General features: G+C 38.1%; 1 long non-coding RNA gene across 3 annotated transcripts in view; it reads left to right on the forward strand.

Moving 5' to 3' along the window:
- Positions 1-20,130, forward strand: part of LOC147366280 (uncharacterized) — a 186,412-nt gene that overhangs the window by 80,338 nt on the left and 85,944 nt on the right. For 2 of the 3 annotated variants that reach the window (XR_015133294.1, XR_015133292.1), the window contains one exon: positions 9,963-10,584. The exons of the other annotated variant lie outside the window; for it this stretch is intronic. This is a non-coding gene — a long non-coding RNA (uncharacterized LOC147366280). Of the gene's footprint in view, positions 1-9,962; positions 10,585-20,130 lie in introns of those variants that run through there. 3 annotated transcript variants of the gene reach the window in all.

A 20,130-nucleotide genomic window follows, 5' to 3' on the forward strand; every position in this document is an offset into this window, starting at 1 on the left:
CAGTCAGATGTCTTTAGGAATGAACGAAGGAAGATCTCAGAAGGTTTGACTCAAAAGTGGGGAAAGGTGGATTTTAGAAACGAGGGGTAGATACTTGATATTCACTGTCGTAACTGGGAATCAAGGTCTGGTACATTTTACCAAACATCCTGAACACAAAGCACAAATCACTAGGAGCTGGCGTGGACTCACCAAGAAAAAGGCATCCAAAATAAAGTGAATTTCCTCTATATTGGAATTATAAGACTAGGTCCTGGGGCTGCAGCAACCCTGACTATCAGAATTTCGGTGTTCATGTAACATACCCTCTCAATTGATCCACTAAGACAACATTTAATAATGTCCACAGCCTCTTGAGCACCATAATAAAAGAAAGATCTGCTCTGCTCTGGGTACCAATGTTTTAGAGAGACGCTGACCGTGAAGATGACGTAAAGTCTGGAAATCTTAACTCATCAAGTAGTTGAATGGGTCTGAGGTGTTTAACTTGAAGACACAATTCCCAGTAGGATACTTGAACACTATCCTACAATGTTGGGACATGGGGAGAAGAAGAGAAGGTTTGGGAGAAATGCTACAACACGGATTCATGACCACAGTGAAGGGCAGGACAGGGAGTTCCATTTCACAGTGGTCCAGGTCAGAAGTGGCAAAGACCTGCCTTCAGGGGCTGACTTGCACGCGGTGTGGAGGACGCTGTGTAGGGGATAAAGGCAGTGGGCTTGCTGACCAGCAGTCATGAAAGCTGGGACTGAGGGGACGTTCTTTTGGACTTTACCCAATTGGATGTGGCCTTTCCTTCTAAATCTTGATTTATGCCACTCAAGGAGTAATTTTGGCTTGTATTTTGATGCTTTTTTAACCCATCTTACCATCTCTATTTATAAGCCATAGATAGGAGCTCTGCTTTATTCATCTTGTATTCCTAAGCTACTGGGTTGATTGTCAGTATCAATTTAGTTGAATCATTTGTAAAACAGCATTAATATAGGTTAATGCATTACATAAAAATGTCAACTCTGGTCACAGATTGTGTATCTTGTTTTTGTCTTAAACATTGTTACCTTCTTATATTTTCCTTCTAAGACCATTTTCAGCTGTTTTCAAACAGCCATTGAATTTTCAAAACTATATTTTGTTTGTGTTTTCATTTTTCTTCTGAAAAGACAAAGATCAAAGGGGAAATGGTTGGATTTTGAAAATATTTCTCTCCGTGGGCACAATTCTGGCCTCTTTTGACTTAATCACAACAGACAAGTTGCTCTTCATAACTAGAGGACGAAAATTCTTTATCGTTTTAATGCCCCAATCATCATGTTGCAGTTTCTCCCCAACTCAGTTAGGAGTAATATGTTCTCATTTTCCTGACAGTAAAGAATCCCCCTGAAATATAGGAGACCAGAGTTCAATCCCTGAATCAGGAAGATCCTCTGGAGAAGGGAATGACTCAGTTCAGTTCAGTCACTCAGTCGTGTCTAACTCTTTGTGATCCCATGGACTGAAGTGTGCCAGGCTTCCCTGTCCATCACCAACTCCCGGAGCTTACTCAAACTCATGTCCATTGAGTCGGTGATGCCATCCAACCATCTCATTCTCTGTCCGCTTCTCCTCCCACCTTCAATCTTTCCCAAGCTCAGAGTCTTTTCCAATGAGTCAATTCTTAGCATCAGGTGGCCAAAGTATTGGAGTTTCAGCTTCAGCATCAGTCCTTCCAATGAATATTCAAGACTGATTTGCTTCAGGATTGACTGGTTGGATATCCTTGCAGTCCTAGGGACTCTCAAGAGTCTTCTCCAACATCACAGTTCAAAAGGTTCAGTTCTTCGGTGCTCAGCTTTCTTTATATTCCTACTCCCATATCCATAAATGACTACTGGAAAAACCATAGCTTTGACTAGACAGACCTTTGTTGGCAAAGTAATGTCTCTGCTTTTGAATATGCTGTCTAGGCTGGTCATAACTTTTCTTCCAAAGCACAAGCGTCTTTTAATTTCATGGCTGCAGTCACCATCTGCAGTGATTCTGGAGCCCCCCTAAATAAAGTCTCTCACTGTTTCCACTGTTTCCCCATCTACTTGCCATGAAGTGATGGGACTGGCTGCCATGATCTTAGTTTTCTGAATGTTGAGTTTTAAGTCAACTTTTTCACTCTCCTCTTTCACTTTCATCAAGAGGTGCTTTAGTTCTTCTTCACTTTCTTCCTTAAGGGTGGTGTCATCTGCATATCTGAAGTTATTGATATTTCTCCTGGCAGTGTTGATTCCAGCTTGTACTTTATCCAGCCTGGCATTTCACATGATGTACTCTGCATATAAGTTAAATAAGCAGGGTGACAATATACAGCCTTGATGTACTCCTTTTCCTATTTGGAACCATGTCCAGAACAGTTCCATGTCCAGTTCTAACTGTTGCTTCTTGACTTGCACACAGATTTCTCAAGAGGCAGGTCAGGTGGTCTGGTATTCCCGTCTCTTTAGAATTTTCCAGTTTGTTGTGTTCCACACAATCAAAGGCTTTGGCGTAGTCAATAAAGCAGAAGTAGATGTTTTTCTGGAACTCTCTTGCTTTTTCGATGATCTAACAGATGTTGGCAATTTGATCTCTGGTTATTCTGCCTTTTCTAAATCCAGCTTGAACATCTGGAAGTTCACAGTTCATGTACTGTTGAAGCTTGGCTTGGAGAGTTTTGAGCATTACTTTGCCAGCATGTGAGATGAGTGCAATTGTGCAATAGTTTGAGCATTCTTTGGCATTGCTTTTCTTTGGGATTGGAATGAAAACTGACCTTTTCTAGTCCTGTGGCCACTGCTGAGTTTTCCAGATTTGCTGGCATATATTGAGGGAATGACTACCCCCTCTAGTATTCTTTCCTGAAGAATTCCATGGAAAGAGGAGCCTGGTGGGCTGCAGTCCACTAGAGTCCCAAAGAGTTGGACATGACTGATCGACTAACACTTTCACTTCACCTTCAATGTATTCTCACCACAGTAGGTATTCACAGAAAAGCAGATTTATCCCAATCATCAAATCTGATTATGAGGAGTCTTTGAGCTGGAGTCTATCACATGATAGGGAGCAATGTGTTCATGGCTCAAGATCAGCCTCCTTATGCATGTGTAGTTGTAGAGGTGAGATTATTCAAGAGCACAGTTTGGATTACAGCCAGATTCTATCACCCACCAACCTTGTGACTTTGGGCAACTTACTTAAACTCTTGGAGTCTCAGTTTCTTCACGTGTACAAGAGAAATAGTAATAGTACCTACCCCATATGGTTGTGATGATTTTTGAATGACTTATATATGAAATACATCAGTGCCTGGTAGTAAGTGCTACATTCAGTGTTTATTTTATCATTATTATCCTCAAAATGAGTGAAAGGACAGACGAAAAAGGGAAAGAAGCAATGAAAGAAAGGAGGGGAAATAGATAACTGACAATATTATTCAACTTTTCATCTCTACCAGGAGATGAAGTCCAGGGAGCATTGACAGATGATAATTCCCTGGAAAAATAAATCCCAGCATTTGTACAAACAGCCATTGATTCATTATTTAAATTTTACATCTGCTGCATTCAGCCAGGGACAGAACCAACTGGATGTCCCAGACAATCAGTGGTTTGCTCTGGCAGTACAATTAAGTCAATGGATGGCTACTAAGCTACTCTCCATGTATTGACTGTTGTTGATTTAAAGTCTGAGGCCCTTCTATCTGTCTCCACTGCATTTTAGTTAATGTCATTTAATTATATCTTTATGCTAATAACCTCAACTTGCTGACATCTTGAGATGTATCTCTTTGGCTTCTATATCATAATTTTCTTTGATAACCAAGTTTTGGATAGCACATTGTGTGTGCTACTGAATAATTTGTATTAATAGAAACAAAATTATAACTGTGCAAAGGAATCTTGTTAGGGGTAAAAAACCTATATTGCATATTATAAGTTTGATAGAGATTGAATGAATATGAGTTTATTTTAGGCAGTTTATACCAAAGTGCCTAATTTAACAAGACAAATAAATGATGTATTATAGCCACGAATGACAAAGAAGCCAGAGACACCTTGAATTATATCCAAAGGAATATATTGACTGAAAATAAAAGGAAAAGATATGCAGATGACACAACCCTTATGGCAGAAAGTGAAGAGGAATTAAAGCACCTCTTGATGAAAGTGAAAGAGGAGAGTGAAAAAGCTGGCTTAAAGCTCAACATTCACAATGGAATATTACTCAGCCATTAAAAAGAATAATTTGAATCACTTTCTAATGAGGTGGATGAAACTGGAGCCTATTACACAGAGTGAAGTAAGCCAGATAGAAAAACACAAATACAGTATACTAATGCATATATATGGAATTTAGAAAGATAGTAATGACAACCCTATGTGCAAGACAGCAAAAGAGACACAGATGTATAGAATAGTCTTTTGGACTCTGTGGGAGAAGGTGAGGGTGGGATGATTTGAGAGAATAGCATTGAAACATGTATATTATCATATGTGAAACAGATCGCCAGTCCACGTTTGATGCATGAGACAGGGTGCTCAGGGCTGGTGCACTGGGATGATCCAGAGGGATGGGATGGGGAGGGAGGTGGGAGAGGGGTTAAGGATGGGGAACACATGTACACCCATGGCTGATTCATGTCGATGTATAGCAAAACCACTACAATATTGTAAAGTAATTAGCCTCCAACTGAAATAAATAAATTAAAAGAAAAACAGTCAAAAAACTAAGATCATGGCATCTGGTCCCATCACTTCATGGCAAACAGATGGGAAAACAATGGAAACAGTGAGAACTTTATTTTCTTGGGCTCCAAAATCACTGCAGATGGTAACTGCAACCATAAAATTAAAAGACGCTTGCTCCTTGGAAGAAAAGCTATGACCAACCTAGACTGCATATTAAAAAGCAGAGACATTACTTTACCAACAAAGGTCCATGTAGTCAAAGCTATAGTTTTTCCAGTAGTCATTTATGGATATGAGATTTGGACTATAAAGAAAGCTGAGCAGCGAAGAATTGAAGCTTTTGAACTGTGGTGTTGGAGAAGACTCTTGAGAGTCCCTAGGACTGCAAGGAGATCAAACCAGTCAATCCTAAAGGAAATCAGTCTTGAATATTCATTGGAAGGACTGATGCTGAAGCTGAAACTCCAATACTTTGGCCACCTAATGTGAAGAACTGATGCTTTGGTAAAGAACCTGATGCTGTGAAAGATTAAATGTGGGAAGAGAAGGGGGTGACAGAGGATGAGATGATTGGATGGCATCACCAACTTGATGGACATGAGTTTGAGCAAGCTCCGGGAGCTGGTGATGGACAGGGAAGACTAGCGTACTGCAGTCCATTGAGTTGTCAAAAGTCGGACACTACTGAATGACTGAACTGAAAAGGAAGAGTTACAAGAGCATCTTGGCGTGATGCTCATAACCATTTGCTATGATTAATGCAAGGAATATTGTAATCCCCAAAATAGAAAAGTGATTTTTCTTTTCTGTTCCTAAATATAAATGTCTGTTTCTGTGCATTTGTGTGTTTCTTGGTATATATATACAAAAAGCAATTACATCTGAATTTTCTCACATAAACCTCTTTGTTGTCTCATTGTACTAATTGTTGTCATTCAGGCTCTTGATAAATTTATTCTTTTCTTTCATCTTCTTATTCTTGATCTGCTGCTTGTGTTTCACATTTCTCACTAGACAGGAACTGTTTTGTTATGATATAAAATAAAATACATCAAGATGTTTGGTGCATATAGGTGCTTTCCTGTTGGAGGAGACATAGAATTTTGTATTTGTCTTGTTAATTTGATCTGCTAAAACAAAATATTATAGACTGGCTGGTTTATAAATAACAGACATTAATTTATCAGAGTTCTGGAGGCTAGGAATTCCAAGATCAAGACACTAGCAGATTCGGTGTCTGGTGAGGACCCACTTCTTAGTTCATAGATGGCATCTTTTCTCTGTGTCCTCACCAGTGGGTGGGGACAAGGGATCTTTCTGGAGTCTCTTTTATAAGAGCATATGTCTTATTCATGTAGGCTTTACCCTCATGACTTGATCACCTCCCAAAGATCCTCTCTTCTTTCCTTTTAGGGGTTAGGATTTCAACGTATGAGCTTGGGGCTAGGAGCACAAACATTCAGTCCATAGCAGTATTCAATAGAATTAACAGAAAACAGTCTCTACCTGCTTAGAAGTAGAGACCCATTGAATGTGTTGAGGAGTGGGTTTTTTCTTAAGCAAAATGATTGCTTGTTAGGATTCAAAATATAAATATGAGGTCATGGTAGATCTTCCATGCATAAGCATAGATTGTATATATATTCTTCTTTAAATAACAGAGCAATGCAGAATGAGCTTTTTTGTTAAATAAATGCAAATAAAAGATTACATTTCTTGAGAACAATATATACCATTTATTAGCTCCATATTCTAAGTATGGATCGTTATATTATTAATTTATCTTACCCACTTGTTTTCTTCCCCCCTCTTCTCCTCTTCCCTTTTATTCCTCCATCTCCCTCCCTCCCCACTTCTCTTCCAGTGATCTATGTCTCCTGGCTTCCTTTCTCCCTCAGAGTAGAATTGCAGTGATCCATAACTTCTCTGACTGAATCTGCTATTACCTTTCCTCTGCTCACTTTGCTTCAGGCTGTGTTCTTACACTTTGGTGTAATCCCAGTAACTGGGAAGGGGAGGGGAGTTGTCAATACACAGATGGCCATTTTACCCCAGCCTCAGTTTATGACCAAAAAGGTCTGAGAATTTGCATTTCTGTCGAAGTTTCATGCCTTGCTGCTGTTGGGCAGGGAGAGATATATCTCTGCTCCCACTCACTGACTTCCTTTCTCTCCCTCGAGCATAGCAGGCTTGTTCCCACCTTACGGCTTTTGCACTTGTGAATCCCTCTGCTTGGCAGGGCTTCCCTGGTGGCTCAGAGGGTCAAGAATCTGCAGGCAATGCGGGAGACCTGGGTTCGATTTCTGGATTGGGAAGATCCCCTGGAGGAGGGCATGGCAACCCATTCCAGTACTCTTGCCTGGAGAATCCCCATGGACAGAGTCTGGCGGGCTATAGTCCTTGGGGTCACAAAGAGTCAGATACAACTGAGTGACTAAACACACTGCTTGGAAAGCTCTTTCTCTGATATCCTTCAGGTGTGTTCTTAAATGTTCTTTTCTCATGAGAGTTTTTTAGGCCACTGGGCTTTAAGTTGCAACTCCCTCTCCCTACAATACGCCCTGACTTCCATTTATCCTTCACCCATTTAGCATGCTATATACTTTATAGTGGTTTTTCCTCCATCGTCTCCCTTCCTAGAACATAAGCACCCAAAATGTAGGGATTGTTTATGTTAGGTTGGTATGTTTCCTGTTGTATTCTTGGCACCAGGAATAGTTCCGGGTACTCATAACCTCAACAAAAACTTGCTGAAGGAACGAATGATCAAGATTAAGATTCTGTAACAGGGTTCCAAGAGAATTGTTGAAACCTCAAAAAAAAAGGCACGGTCAGTGATGACTATAATTAACGCATGCTGAAGGCTCAGCCCTCAAAGAATGTAGAGAAAATCTTTGATTTTCAGGAGCATATGTCCTGAGAGAGGTGAGATTATTAAACCCCATAAAGAAATTGATCAAACCAGATGACTGAAACCCAGCCCTATAATGGATGCAAAAGAATTAGGGTTTCTGCTAGACAGAGAAGCTCACTCTCCCCTTGCCAAGAACTTTCTTTTTTCTTTGTCCTTGGATTCGTGGGCAACATTTTATGAATGTTCATTTTTTCCATAAAATATCTGAGATTATTTACAATAAATAATTTAAAATTCATATAGTAAATAAAAGAGGGTACATGAATAATTTTACAAAGTCTGGAAATATAATACAGAGATGATAATAAATGTCAATAGAAACTATCATTATATTATTAGATATCAATTGATTAGATTTTATTGTAGTCCTATGTCATAACTTTGAAACAAGCTACATCCATGGCTCTCTACTTTAATTTTTTGATATAATAGAAATAATAGTATAAGAACTTACCTTTGTGTCATTCCTTATATTTCTGTGGTAAAACAGGGTAAAAGCACCTAGTTCTTAAATCTAGATTTTAAATCTTCTCTATAGTGCCTTTCTAATAAGTGCAAAATTCAACTCATATCACCTTTGATTTAAAAATAAACTGGTGCCTTAATAAAAAACACAAGGAAGAGTGAGATACTAAGTCTCAACTAGTGCAATCATGTTTCATTGTGATATTAATTCTCAATCTTTTTTTAGTTACTTTTTTAACTCCTGAAATTTAACCCTAGTAATATGATTTTTTTGGTCTGTGATTTATATACTTATGAAAATTTCAATATATTGCTGTGATGGCAATTTTTGGAAAGCCAAAAGAAATATTCATTATTCCATCATCATTTGCAGTAATCTGTCTCAAATCCTTTTCTGGAATTGATAGAGATATTTTTCAAGGCTTGCAAGTAATAATTATAGTATTGAAAAAAAATGACAGCTTGTGTGTGCTAACTGTGAGCTGTGTACTTTTATTGGAAACATGCAAATCAGGACTCATAGAGGACTGCATAATAATAGCCTTTAATTATGTCATATTTCCCTGAAATTGATTTGTATTTACATATACTCACACTGAGGATGACACTATAGAGGGTCCTCTGGTAACTCACTGGTTGGATCTGACTTTCTGACAGGCTCAGTTAACATGGGAATGAATAGAGGCAGCTATGCTAGCTGGAAGAGACCTCAACACTTAGGCATTTCTCCAAAGAAATATGTTAAGAGGCAATTTGAAGCATGTTGGAATTTGTTTGGAATCCAGATTCTGCTTTTAGAGCTACTTACTATGTACTTAAGGAGTTCTCAGACAATTGGAAGCAATTTGTGGGTTACTGCATTTATTTTTGCCTTTCTGCCCTATAGCAGTAAACTGTCAGAATATAACAGGATTGGAATGTGATGCTTGTTTCATTTGATTTTACAGAGAATATGACCGATTTAACTTTGAAAAAGAAACGTAACAGTCATCGCATTTGCTTCAACGTTAACCCTGTTATCAGTGTTGATTCTGACATTCAGAAAGTCAGGGCCTCTTTCCTTTACTGCATACCTCTTAAAGATGCAAGCATACATTCACAGGGAAATGCAGTGTGCATGGGAGGCAGGTCCTGGGAGGTCAGAGAGGAATTTATCTGGACCTAGTTCAGTCCATGGGGTCACAAAGAGTCGGACAGGACTGAGCAACTTTCACACTCACAGTGCTTACCAGGCCATGTGCATACTGTGAACAAGTTATCAACACACACACACGCCTATCTATAGTTATAGCTGCTTTGCTCTCATTAGTACAATAGAGTCATCACTCAGTACACACGAGGAATTAGTTCCAGGACCCCCACCCCACCCTTGGCCCATGCTATAAAATGTGTGTGAGTGCTCAGTCATGTCCTACTCCTTGCAACTCCCTGGACTAGAGCCCTCCTCTGTCCATGGAATTTTCCAGGCGAAAATACTGAAGTGGGTTGCCATTCCCTTCTCCAGGGGATCTTCCCAACCCAGGGTATCAAACCCTAGTCTCCTACATTGGCAGGCAGATTCTTTAACACAGAGCCACCTGGGAAGCCCCTTAAACCACCTCTAGGTAAAATATACAGAATACAATGTAAATGCTATGTAAACAGTTGTCGACAAGAAGCAAGTTTTGCTTTTTGGCTCTTCAGGGAATATTTTTTGGGAATATTTTTAATCTGCTTTTGGTTGAATCCATGGGTGTGGAACCTGCTGATATGCAAGATGAACTGTACTCTCAGTGTTCAAGAGTGTGGTTGAGGAGTGCAAAAGTAATCTTCAGCATAAAATATAATATATGGTAACTACAGTCACTGGTACTCTAACTTTTGATGTCTTTTTTTTTTCCTAGAAAGTGGGAAAATGCAGAAAATTGCTCTCCAGGATGGAATGAGTTTTCTGTTAAAGATATAAAAGGCAAACTCTATCTTCTAACTGTGCAGTTCCATACCATCACCTCCTGTATCACGCCGGAGGCCTGCCTGAGTCAGTGGTGTTTATGCATACGCTTTCCCACTCCTAATATCAATCACATGAAATCCCAGACTTTGGGCATAAAACTTAACCTGGAGGAGTTAAAGATCATTGTGTCAGTAATCCTTCCTGAAAGCAGGCTGTGTATAGAACACTTCATTCTTATGGGGACCGTAGGGAATGCTAAAAGGAAACCCAGTGTTTCCGAATTCATAATTAAACTGTAGAAATGGGGCTAGTGTAAACAACGATATTTAACCATAAAATATAAGTGCAATTACTGACTTAGTTCTAAAACTAGCATTCTTTTTCTTCTATATTGAATGCTTCCCATGTGAAACTAGTCTCCTTGAGCAAATAATAGAAATTTGTCTAATAATGGGATTATTTCTCAAAACAGTTTTGGAACATATATCACATTTTTGAGCATTTGGTTAGACTGAAAACCATGTTTTGAGCCAAAGAACTATTGTAATAAAATAATCTCTGGTCTTAACCAATGTGCTTGTGTCATATAGAATTCCTTAAGGGTTGAGATAGCTTTTAACATTTTGACATCTTAACACTGATTTGGGTTGTGTGGTATTGCATGCAGCATGTGCGGAAGGCAGGATTTTCTCCTTCAACAACCAGATACCAAGAAACAAAACTTGCTGTTCAGTTATTTTTTTAAAATTGGAAGTTGTTTTTGTTTTATTTCCTTATTTTTATGGGGCTATAGTTGCCTTACAATGTTATGTTAATTCCTGCTGTACAATGAAGTGATCAGCTGTATGTCACACATAAATCCCCCTCCCTCTTGGAGCTCCTTCCCACCCACTCCACCTTAAGGTTCCATTATATTAATAATTTTCATACATGTGTTTTTGGATCCTGAGGATATGGGAATTTTCCAGTAAAGGCTTTGAATATTTTATATCTAGATATACTTTTTAGATATTTAAAATTTTAAAAAGTGGATTTTAACCTACTCCTTTTTGAAAATGAAAGAAAATGATCTATTGTAATTTTTTTGTTATTCAAAAATCCGAGCATAATGTTTTCCAAAGTTTTTCTCATGACATAGTTCCTTTCAAAACAAGTAAAATTAGTTTTAACTCTACCATGTAGGAGTCATTTGATTTTCATCTTAGTTTTCTCATGTGTAAAAAGAGGAGGCCGGACTGAATGAACATGAATATCCTAAAATTGATCATTTTCAGCCCTAATATTTATCATTATTTCTTCTTTGCTTAAATTTAGTCCCTTCAGTTCAGCTCAGTTCAGTTCAGTTCAGTCACTCAGTTGTGTCCGACTCTTTGCGACCCCATGGATCACAGCACACCAGGCCTCCCTGTCCATCACCAACACCCGGAGTTCACCCAAACTCATGTCCATCGAGTCGGTGATGCCATCCAGCCATCTCAGCCTCCGTCATCCGCTTCTGCTCCTGCCCCCAATCCCTCCCAGCATCAGAGTCTTTTCCAATGAGTCAACTCTTCGCATGAGGTGGCCAAAGTACTGGAGTTTCAGCTTTAGCATCAGTCCTTCCAAAGAACACCCAGGACTGGTCTCCTTTAGAATGGACTGGTTGGATCTCCTTGCAGTCCAAGGGACTCTCAAGAGTCTTCTCCAACACCACAGTTCAAAAGCATCAATTCTTCAATGCTCAGCTTTCTTCACAGTCCAACTCTCACATACATACATGACCACTGGAAAAACCATGGCCTTGACTAGACGGACCTTTGTTGGCAAAGTAATGTCTCTGCTTTTCAGTATGCTATCTAGATTGGTCATAACTTTCCTTCCAAGGAGTAAGTGTCTTTTAATTTATGGTGCAATCACTATCTGCAGTGATCCTGGAGCCCCCAAAAATAAAGTCTGACACTGTTTCCACTGTTTCCCCATCTATTTGCCATGAAGTGATGGGACCAGATGCCATGATCTTCGTTTTCTGAATGTTGAGCCAACCTTTTCACTCTCCTCTTTCACCTTCATCAAGAGGCTTTGTAGTTCCTCTTCACTTTCTGCCATAAGGGTGGTGTCATCTGCATATCTGAGATTCTTGATATTTCTCCCGGCAATCTTGATTCCAGCTTGTGCTTCTTCCAGCCCAGCATTTCTCATGATGTACTCTGCATAGAAGTTAAATAAGTAGGGTGGCAATATACAGCCTTGACATACTCCTTTTCCTATTTGGAACCGGTCTGTTGTTCCATGTCCAGTTTAGGCCCTTAGTCACCGTATGTGTCTTAATTAAATTAATGGGATCTTTGACATTTTTCACATTTTTATGAATAAATCTCAAAGGCTGACCAGATAATCATTTTGTGTAGCAACATGAACAGGTTCCATAACTTAAAAAAAAAAATTTCTTGGCACCAAAATTGTGACTCTCAACCTTCTTTCATTCCTAGAAGTTTATTTTATCATGTCAAGGGGATATGCTAAAGATTTATCGCACAGAACTCAGCATTAATTTTTCCCTTTTAGTGATCACCCGTTTTTGTTCTGACATGAAGCGCTATTCACCGCAGCTGTTAGTGTATGACAGTTGACTGGCTGAACTTGGAAATACTACTTGCTGCTCGTTGAAACATGTTGCCATATATTCTTGCTGCAATGTGATTGCTCTTCTGCTTTCACAAGCTATTCAGGAAGAAAATTAGTCTCATTTCTTTATCGAGACACTTTGCATAAACATTCAGTCATCATTTATCTACAAATCATATAAAGTTAAATGTAATCAATTACAGTTGTATGTCAGTATTCAGGGTGCTGCTATAGAGGTGTCCTTGCTGCCAATGGCTGAGATTTGATAGCATTGTATCAGGGACCCTCATTCATTTGCAGCTGGGATTCCTTGATGTAAGAATGTACTGACATGTTTTTATGGGTATAAATACTCACAGATGTCCCCATTCTCTCTGAGTGGTTTGGATGCCATTTTGAGACTAGTTAGAACCACGCCCTCCCCCGTCCCGACACACACACACTATTTGGTGTATGGACAGAATTATGTTACATATAAGCCAACACCACTGTAATCCAGAATTCACTTATACATTTGGCATCAATTCTGGTGGTTCAGTTTTCTACTGTTGTTTGTATCACAGCAAGAGATTCTATTTAAGAGTCACTGATGTTTGTAGATGTATCCGTCAAGGAAGTGGTGTGTGAATGGGTTGAGAAGAATTTCTTCTAGTTATGACGAGTTAGTGACCAGGGCTGACACTTTTTTAGCCCTCAGAAATCTTGACAAATTCTATTTCCCTATTTACTGATAAGGAAAGTTGAGAAACACTTTTTTTTTTTTTTTTTGGTAAAATAAAATAAAAAATAGTCTCTCACTTTCCATCCCCAATATTTTTTCTATCTAGAGTGACTCCTGGAGAAGGCAAAGGCAACCGACTCCAGTACTCTTGCCTAGAAAATCCCATGGACAGAGGAGCCTGGTAGGCTGCAGTCCATGGGGTCACACAGAATCGGACAACACTGAGTGACTTCACTTTCACTTTTCACTTTCATGCATTGGAGAAGGAAAAGCAACCCACTCCAGTGTGCTTGCCTGGAGAATCCCAGGGATGGCGGAGCCTGGTGGGCTGCCGTCTGTGGGGTCGCACAGAGTCGGGCATGACTGAAGTGACTTAGCAGCAGCAGCAGAAGAGTGACTTCTTGGTAAACACTAACCTTAAAAAAAAATTACCAAAACAAGCAGTACTGTCAGTAAGACCAGTGACTTTTTCATTTGATTGAATGAAATCCTAACAAAATTATTGGTTTAGACAGTGTTTGGCTCTATGATTTGTTGTTTAGTTGAGGAGAAGTTGTATGCACCACTGCACACCGACAGTCTGGATATACACACTTTCAGAAGCTTTGCTCGGTGACAGAATGGGGTAACATAGTCATAATTTATAGTCACTAATATGAAGATGTTATATCAATTACCTAAGAAAAATACCCTACTGGATTTATATCCTTTAGTTATTAAAAAGTGGCAGCTATCTTAAATTAGTTATAGAAAATAAAGAATTTAGCAACAGAAATTAATCACTGTCATGATCCATACACAGACTCTGAGTTATAGCGCTCTGCAAAACATTTGTTTGGAAAAAGGAAAATTGCTATTATGGTCACCTTAATAGAAACAGACAATCAAACAAATCTTAATTTAAAAAATTTCATGCAGTCATAAATCATAATGGCACCGAGATTTAAGGCTGAAAAACCAACTTCATAAAGAAATGAGGCATGCCAAGGAGAACCAGTCACCCAGCCTGGTGCCCTCCTGTCCCCACATCCTATTAGTTATGTTGCAAATGTTATGACACATTAGCCCCAAGCAAAACTGTTCATTTTGCGGTAAAATGCAACCATCTCCTTAATGTATTTTCCTACTGTTGGCTTCCCCAGTCTCCTCCCATCCATTCTCCATCCAGCCAATAGAAGGAAGGCCTTAAAATGTAAGTAAAGTCACGATATCCCCCCATTCAAAATGCAGTAGTACCTTCCATTTGCAGTTAGGATTCTGTCCAACCCATCAAATAACTTGATCTCACCTCCTGCAACCTACCTCCTACATGTTGGCTGCCTTTTACTTCCTTGAATATTCCTTCCCTCCTCCTGGGGTACTCAGAGAGAGAAGCCAGAATGATATTTGATCTGTTGTTGTTCAGTCGCTAAGTCGTGTCCCAATCTTTGCAACCCCATGAACTGCAGCTCACTGGGTTTCCCTGTCCTTCACTGTCTCCTGGAGCTGGCTGAAACTCATGTCCATTGAGCAGGTGATGCCATCTAACTATCTCAGCCTCTGTCACCCCCTTCTCCTCCTGCCCTCAATCTTTCCCAGCATCAGGGTCTTTTCCAATGAGTCAGCTCTTCGCATCAGGTGGCCAAAGAATTAGAGCTTCAGCTTTAGCATCAGTCCTTCGAATGAATATTCAGGGTTGATTTCCTTTAGGATTGACTGGTTTGATCTCATTGCTGTCCAAGGGACTCTCAAGAGTCTTCTCCAGCACCACAATTCAAAATCATCAATTCTTCAATGCTCAGCTTTTTGATCCAACTGTCATATCCATACATGACTACTGGAAAAACCATAGTTTAACCATAGGGACCTTTGTCCACAAAGCAATATCTCTGCTTTTTAATACGCTGTCTAGGTTTGTCAGGGCTTCCCTTGTGGCTCAGCTGGTAAAGAATCTGCCTGCAATGCAGGAGACTTGGGTTTGATCCCTGGGTTGGGAAGATCCCCTGGAGAAGGGAAAGGCTACCCACTCCAGTATTCTGACCTGGAGAATTCCATGAACTGTATGGTCCATGGGATTGCAAAGAGTCAGACTCAAATGAATGACTCAGCTCACTCACTCGGGTTTGTCATAGCTTTCCTTCCACGCAGCAAGAGTCTTTTAATTTCCTGGCTGCAGTCACTGTCCGCAGTGATTTTGGAACCTAAGAAAATAAAATCTGTCACTGTTTCCACTTTTTTCCTATCTATTTGCCATGAAGTGGTGGAACTAGATGCCATGATCTTCATTTTTGAGTGTTTGATCTGCATTTGGCTTAATCCATTACTTCTGTCAATAGTAGTATCTTTAGGTCCACTGAAGCTAGGACACATAGCAAAAATAAAACAAAAGAAACAGCAAGAACAAAAACCTCTTCATGAGAAAAAAGAGATTGGGGCTAAATCAATGAAATTCTGATCAGTTACTTAATAACTGCTGTATGTAATTTGTATTCTAATTGTCATAGTTCCTGAATGTTGTGTTCTTTTTGTGTTTGATGAGATTTATGACCAGCTTAACTGATATTTTGAGCTTGAGCACAAATGTTTGCATGCTTGTGAGTGATAGATGTCCCATTATGGAGTGTTGTTTGGGACTTACAACATCCTCTTGGAAAGCAAAATAGGCATCGACATAAGCTAGGTTTTCTTCATTGTTGTATTGCTTTACCATCTGTCTGCCTAGGCTTCTCAGGCTTCTTTAAATAGGCTTCAGACTGGCCAGGGTCACCAAGCATCCAGTTCTTACAGATGGGGCCTAGCATGGCCATCTGAATTGCAGCTGTGTCTCAGTGCAGGCCAGGACACATTCTTTTTGGAAACTAACTCTTGTTTGTTTTTGACAGTGGTCTGATAGCATTAATATATCAGAAGAAGAAACTCCTCTTTGTTGGCAAGGGTGTGTGTGTGTGTGTGTATTTGGTTTTTAATTTTTTTTAACCCAAGTTGCAAGTGCCAGCTCTCAGAATTAATAGTTCTTTCCAAAATCTAGGTTTCTAAGGTAGGAATAATGGGGAAATTGTCTAAGGCAAGTCAGCATTTGGCAGTATATTTTGAAAATGGAATAATCAGTGTATTCTATGTAGTCTGTTCCCAAGACCTCAGTATGATCTTTCTTTAGGATCAAAGCACAAACGGAGTTTGCCAAAAACCCTCAAATGCAGTTTTATTTTTTTCCAAATACCATACTGAATATGTGGATTCTCAGGCATCATTCTTCTTTAGTGGAGTACAATCTCATGGAAAAATTCCATTTCTGTTCTTTCCCTGTGAATGCATTAGGTGAAATATAGCTCAAAATTAGAGAAAAATAAACAGGATTACATATAATCTTTCTAAATGGCTAAAGTGCAAATGACAGTTCAGTTTTTCAGGTAAACATACAGCATTAGAAAAAGGAATGAGATGTGTAGCTCCATAGATTAATAGATCATTTTTCACATCTGAGGCCAGAAAGTAATGACTCAGATGTAGCTTAGCTTTGCTTGGTAACCAATGAGCATATTGATTAAAATGGTGACTCATTTAAATGACAGGTCTCCTTTCCACAGCCATCTGTCTAGTAGCAGTAGACAGTTAAGGTGTAAATTTGGATGTCTCTTAATAATAGCTTTATATGACAGCACACCATAGCTAAAACTACCACAGTAATTTAAAAGCTTATGGGATTTATTTGCTTTTTACTGTCTTTGATAAAGACATCATATTTGGTAATGTAGTAACTTTTAAAAAGATTGAAAGAAATTAACAAATTCAGTAACTCTACATGAGGTACAGACACTGCTTTTGGCTCTGTCAAGCATGGAACTAACTAGTTGCCATTTGCCATTTCAGTAGTTTGCAAGTTACTTAGTACAGCTTCTGGCTTTTAAGCGCTTTGTATTGCATTGTATAATAGGAAGGAACACACGCAAACATGGGGATTTGTTTTTTACAGTATTGGAAGCATTGATGTTGAATTTTAGTAAGTATTTCTCACCATTCGCAAAGTCACGTGAATGTAGATAAATGGCACAGTGTGACTGTGACAAGATCTAGAAGGATTAGAGAATGTTTGGCTTTAGCTAAACTGTATTTGTTTTGCCTAAATTTCATCATTCATCTATATCCTTCCTGATTTCTAGAGCCTTCTGTTGGCCTCTATTTAATCAGAATTAGTGGGAAAATTTTAATAAGCAGATACATTTATGTTTCTGTGTGTGGGAGGAAAGGAGATGATTTGCTAAGTTATTTTGAATTGAAATAAATTACAAAAATAATATTTATTGTACCCACAGAAAAAAATGTGGACTACATTGCAAATCCCTTTAGCAGTTTACATTAAACAATCCTAATTACAGATAAGTTCTTAACAATTCTCTAAATAAAATCCTTTAGAACTTTTATACTTTTGTGGGGAAGTTCATTTATTTAAAACATAATCTTTGACTCAAACTATTTATTAATTTCAACCTTAGTATCTCCTATTTCCACAAATTACTCAAGTCATAATATATACCCAAGGGTTTAAGGCATAGTATTATATGTTATGTTATGTTAAATACTGTATTTTATTAATTTCTTTAAATATAATAACTTGCTTTTTAGAAATGAATGATAAGAGATAGATTATCATTTATTTTGTGATATTGTGAAATCCAGAAATGAGGATTTTATGGCCCAAATATGACATTATTAGAAAAAATTAAGTAAGAGATCTGGGTATCTAAAACAAGATATGATTATGATTTTTGAACAGATAAGCACAATTATTGTAACATTTTATAATGCAATATAGAATTATCTTTCTAGTATATAATAGTACATAGAATCCTTTACATATTATAGAAATTCAATATTGAATATAGAAGATCACTTATATTTAACTATAATTATGGAATGATGGTTATATTATAAGGCTTATATGGTAGCTTTAGAATTTTAAATACTGTTTTCTAGAAAATAATTTCTACAAATATATTAGATTCTATAAGACTATATCAGGTCAATCCCAGGGTTAAAAGTAGACTTTTGTGGAATACTTAGTAATAAAATGAGTAATTTTTTGCATTTTTTAAATAGGAAATCCCATGTACAGTAAATATTTGGGATGCCAGGGATGTATCTGTTAATTTTAGCTATTAGAATTGGTGTTCTGATCTCTCAAGATGTCCAGTTTGTAGCCACAATACCACATTCAGCTTTTTGTCCACTTAAGAACTCATGGATTCTGTGATAATCTACACCCTTTAATTCTATTTTTGATGATATCAAATGATTAACAAGTGAGAAAGCCAATTCTTTTGTGTTGTAATATTTTGTTTAATATGACTTTCTTAATTGTTCATAAGTGGAAAAAATAAACTAAAAATAACAAATCTATAAACTTTTAGAGTCGTGGCTCTTCAGAGATAGTCCACCTCGATCAACTGAATAGGCCAGATCCTTGAGTCCCAATGAGATAAAGTGCTTTGCTGTAAACAGTGGCAGAACCAAACTAGAACCCAGGGCTCTTTACTTCTGGTTTATCCCCCACCCTCTCCAGTTCCATCAGTCCAAATATTCATTTAGTAGTTCAAGTAAAATATTGAAGGTTTAGGTAATATGATGGGTAGAATTAAATATATTTCCTTTGTTCAGGAAGTTTGGCCTGTACCTAAGGAGTTTACAGACTATTTAGATGAATGATATTACTCATTGGTACAATTTATTAACTTTTATGTTGTGCAGATGTTAATCATCTGACTATCTTTTTTTATTTTTGAACACACAACAAAACAAAAAAGCATTGATAAATAAATACACAAGTACACACCTGTACCATACTGAGGTACGCTGGAGTTTGATACAAAAATGAAATTCAGTGATATAGTTGTCTTTATTTAAAATTTTGACATTTCATTCACTGCATATTTTTTTATTAACCAAAGTCCATACTTTATTCACACTTATTTGATTTTTACCTAATGTCCTTCCAGGAGCCCATCTGGAACTCATTACCTTTAGTTGTACCATGTAGAGATTTCTGCCTTAATATTGATTTTTTAAATGTTATATAATAAGATTATTTATTAGAATTACTGAGATTTGGGGGCATCCATTTAGATTTTTACCTGTAATGAGTATTTCACTTGCCCTACCCTGGTCCTTGGTACATATACAACTTGGATACACATATTGACACAAACGCACACTTATGGATTTTATTTTTGAGAAATGTTTATTTGACCATCTTTAAGCTTCCCTGGTGGCTCAGATGGTAAAGAATCTGCCTGCAATATCAGAGACCTAGGTTCGATCTTTGGTTTGAGAAGATCCCCTGCAAGAGGGCATGGCAACCCACTCATATTCTTACCTAGAAAATCCCATGGACAGAGGTGGGCTACACTCCATGGGGTCTCAAAGAGTCAGACACGACTGAGTGACTAAGTACAGCACAGCACATCCAAAAGAAGGCCCTGAGTGGGCAGACAGCTTCATTGTGAGAAAATGTGTTATTGTGTACAATGCAAACTGGGAGCATATGTCATAAATAACTCAGGTATGTTAACTGGTATTTATGGATAAAGCTGCAAATTTCTGACTGTAAATATCCCAAGTTCCATAGTATACAGATTATCTGAGTTCTCAGATCAGGCTTCATACCAGTGTAATAACATGAAGACATAAACCTGACAAGTCAGAAGCCAGCCATGGGTCTGTCCTTAATCATAGCACATGGATTAGCATTCCACTTTTAAGATTATTCTTGAATTCCTATAATAAACAAATATGAAGTTTGTACTTAATCTTCTTCAAA

This window comes from Bos grunniens, chromosome 9 (assembly GCF_055505025.1).
Source record: "Bos grunniens cultivar Pamir isolate PY7600 chromosome 9, Bosgru_T2T1.0, whole genome shotgun sequence".
NCBI lineage: Eukaryota > Metazoa > Chordata > Mammalia > Artiodactyla > Bovidae > Bos > Bos grunniens.